Below are 4,161 nucleotides of genomic sequence, written 5' to 3'. Positions count from 1 at the left end.
GGAACACAAAGGTTTGCTATTGACTTTCCAGATGTTAAGAACCATGTGTTGACCAGACCTTTACCTCTCCCCAGTGAGTAACGTGCTATCTAAACAGAAATCTCAAATCTATGCTTCTCTCTGGCCCTCAAAAGGTCAACAAGGACAGAAATGTGGCTAAGGTAGATAAGCGGTAAAGAAAGCTCCTTATAATGCAAGAGAAAAAGGGGAAGGAAAGAAGAGAGGCAGGGAGAGGAGAGGAGGATGGAGGGGAGAATGAAAAAAGAAAAGGGAGAACGGGAGCCAGGGAGGAAGACAGAGGGAAGGAGAGAGAATGCCCTCTCCAACACCTTACACACGGAGAGAATAGTCCACCCACCGGTAGACACAACAACAAAAGAGAAGAAAAATTTGCAGGTTTTGCTATGGAATCTATGTCCACATCTCCCTGACATTCTTGAAAACACCGATTTTTTTTTCTGATTATATCTAATTATCATTTTTATTATAAATTAACAAGCTATAGTTGTAAATACTTATGGGATACAAAATGATATGCTTCATGAATACAATGTGAAGTAATTAGATCAAGCCAACAAATACAACCATCACCTCAAATGTTCATCATTTTGGGGGGTGAGAACACTTAAAATTTACTCTATTAGCAATTTTGAAATGTACAATACACTATTATTTGCTATATTTGCCATGCCTTGCAACAGATTTCAAAGAAAATAATTACTATTCCTCCTGTCTAACTGAGGCTTTGTACCCTTTGACCTTCACCTCCTCATGCCCCCAACCCCCAGCCTCTGTTACCACCATTCTACTCTTGGTTTCAATGAGTTTGATTGTTTTAGATTTCCCATGTAAGTAAGAACCTGTGGTATTTGTCTTTCTGTGCCTGAGCATAATGTTTTTCTCTCCCATCTATGTTATCGAAAATTACAAAATTTCTTTCTTTTTAAAGGATGAATAGTATTCTACCGTGTATATACACAACGTTTTCTTTCTCCATTCAACTGTTGATGGACACTTAGGTTGATTCCATATTTTGGCTATTGTGAATAGTGCTGCAAAGAACATGGAAGAGCAAATTTCTCTTCAACATACTCATTTCAAATATTTTGGGTAAACACCCAGAAGTGGGATTGCTGGATCATGTGGTAATTCTACTTTTAGTTTTTAGAGGCATTTCCATACTGTCTTCCATAATGGCTGTACTAATTGACATTCCCTTCAACAGCCTACAAGGGTTCCCCTTTCTCCACATCCTCACCAACACTCGTTACGTTATTGAACACTTTTACATATATCTGTGGGCCATTTATATGTTTTCTTTTGGGAAATATCTATTCAGGTTTTTTGCTATTTTAAAAATCAGATATTTTTTTCTCCTAACAGAGTTGTTTGAGTTTCTTACATATTTTGTGTATTAACCCCTTATTAGATATATGGCTTGCAAATATTTTCTCCCAATCTGTGGGATGTCTTTTCATTGTTAATTGTTTCCTTTATTGTATAGAAGCTTTTTTAGTTCGATGTAATCCCCTTCGTTTATTTGTGCTTTTCTTACCTCTACTTTTGGAATCAAATCTAAAAGCATCATTATGCAGACTAATGTAGCTTTTCCCCTATGTTCTCCTTCAGCAGTTTTATTTTTTTTTTTTATTTTTTTTTTTTTTATTTTTTTATTTTTTTTTTTTTTGAGACGGAGTCTTGCTCTGCCACCCAGGCTGGAGTGCAGTGGCCGGATCTCAGCTCACGGCAAGCTCCGCCTCCCGGGTTTACGCCATTCTCCTGCCTCAGCCTCCCGAGTAGCTGGGACTACAGGTGCCCGCCTCGTCGCCCAGCTAGTTTTTTGTATTTTTAAGTAGAGACAGGGTTTCACCGTATTAGCCAGGATGGTCTCGATCTCCTGACCTCGTGATCCGCCCGTCTCGGCCTCCCAAAGTGCTGGGATTACAGGCTTGAGCCACCGCGCCCGGCCTCCTTCAGCAGTTTTATAGTCTCAAGTCTTGAGACCTGGCTTTTTTTTTTTTTTTTAATATTTTATGTTTAAATATTTAATCCATTTTGAGTTGATTTTTGTATATGGGGTGAGATAAGGATCCAGTTTTATTCTTCTGCATATGAATGTCCAATTTTCCCGGTACCATTTAGTAAACACATTGTCCTTTTCCCATTGTGTATTCTTAGCACCTTTGTCAAAAACCCATTGACTGTACAGATGTGCATTCATTTTCGGGCTCTCTATTCTGTTGCATTGGTCAATGTGTCTATTTTTATGCCTGTGTCATGCTGTTTTAATTACTATCACTTTGTAGTATAGTTTGAATTCAAGTAGTGTCGTGCCTCTAGCTTTGTTCTTTTTGTGTGTGATTGCCTTGGCTATTTGGATTTATTTTGTGGTTTCACATGAATTTTAGGATCATTGTTTCTATTTTTATGTAAAATTACATTGGAGATTTTATAGTGATTTCATTAAATCTATAGATTATTTTGGGTAGCACAGACACTTTAACAATATTACTTCTTCCAATCTATGAACATAGGATATCTTTCTATTTATGTGTGTTTTCTTCAATTTCTTTCATCAGCATTTTATGGTTTTCAGTGTACAGGTTTTCACCTACTTGGCTACATTTATTCTTAAGTTGTTTTTGTTTTTGAAGCCATTGTAAATGGGATTGCTCTTTTAATTTGTGTTTTGGAAAGTTTGTTCATAGTGTCAACAAATCAATAGAAACGACTGATTTTTGTGTTGCTTTTGTAATACTCAACTTTACTGTATTAATTTCTTAGTCCTAATAGTTTTTTGGTGAAATCTTTAAGGTTTCCTCTGTGTGGGATCATGTCATCAACAAACAGCAACAATTTCACTTCGTCCTTTCCCATTTGGATGCCTTCTATTTCTTTCTCTTGCCTAATTGCAAGGACTTCCAATATGATGTTAAATAGAAGTGGTGAGAGTTGGTTTCCTTGTCTTGTTCTGAATTTTAGAGGAAAGGGTTTCAATTTTTCACCATTGAGTATAAGGTTAACTGTGTGCTATATATATATATATATATATTCTTCATTGTGTTAAGGTACATTCCTTCTATACCTAATTTGTTGAGAGTTTTTATCATGAAAGGATGTCAAGTTTTGTCAAATGCTTTTTCTGTGTCTGATGACATGATCATATGGTTTTTGTCCCTCATTCTGTTAATGTGGTGTATTGCATTTGTAGCTTTACATTTGTTGAACCATCTTCCTATCCTATGATAAATTCCACTTAATCATGGTGAATGATCCTTTTAATGTGTTGTTGAATTCAGCTTACTAGTATTTTGTTGAGGATTTTTGTATCTATGTTCAACAGGGATCTTGGCCTGTAGTTTTACTTACTTATTTATGTATTTATTTTTGTAGTGTCTTTTTCTGGTTTTGGTATCAGAGTAATGCTGGCCTCATAAAAAGAGTTTGAAATATTTCCTCCTCTTTAATGTTTTGGAAGAGTTTGTGAAAGATTGGTATTAGTTATTCTTTAAATATTTGGTAAAATTCAGCAGTGAAACCATGAGGTCTCTTAGGATCCTTTATATTTCTGTAGTATCAGTTGCAATATTTCCTCTTTTATTTCTGACTTTATTTATTTGTCCTCTCTTTTTTTCTTCGTCTAGCTAAAGGTTTGTCAGTTTTGTTTATCTTTTCTTTCTTTCTTTTCTGAGACAGAGTCATGCTCTGTCACCCAGGCTGGAGAGCAGTGATGAGATCTTGGCTTACTGCAACCTCCGCCTCCTAGGTTAAAGCAGTTCTCGTGCCTCAGCCTCCCAAGTATCTGGGACTACAGGTACACGCCACCACACCTGGCTAATTTTTGTATTTTTAGTAGAGACAGGGTTTTACCATGTTGGCCAGGCTGGTCTTGAACTCCTAGCCTCAAGTGATTCACCCCCTTGGCCTCCCTAAGTGCTAAGATTATAGGCATAAGCCACTGTACCTGGCCATTTATCTTTTCAAAAAAACAACTCTTGGTTTTGTTAATCTTTTGTATTTTATTTTTAGTCTTTTTCATTTATTTCTCCTCTGATCTTTATTTTTTTTCCTTCTACTAACATTAAGCTTAGTTTATTCTTCTTTCTGTGTTTCCTTGAGGCACGATGTTAAGTTGTTTATTTGAGATCTTTCTCCTTTTTT

Source organism: Trachypithecus francoisi, unplaced genomic scaffold, assembly GCF_009764315.1.
Source record: "Trachypithecus francoisi isolate TF-2019V2 unplaced genomic scaffold, Tfra_2.0 Lachesis_group13, whole genome shotgun sequence".
Classification (NCBI taxonomy): Eukaryota; Metazoa; Chordata; class Mammalia; order Primates; family Cercopithecidae; genus Trachypithecus; species Trachypithecus francoisi.
This window is presented reverse-complemented; position numbering follows the sequence as displayed.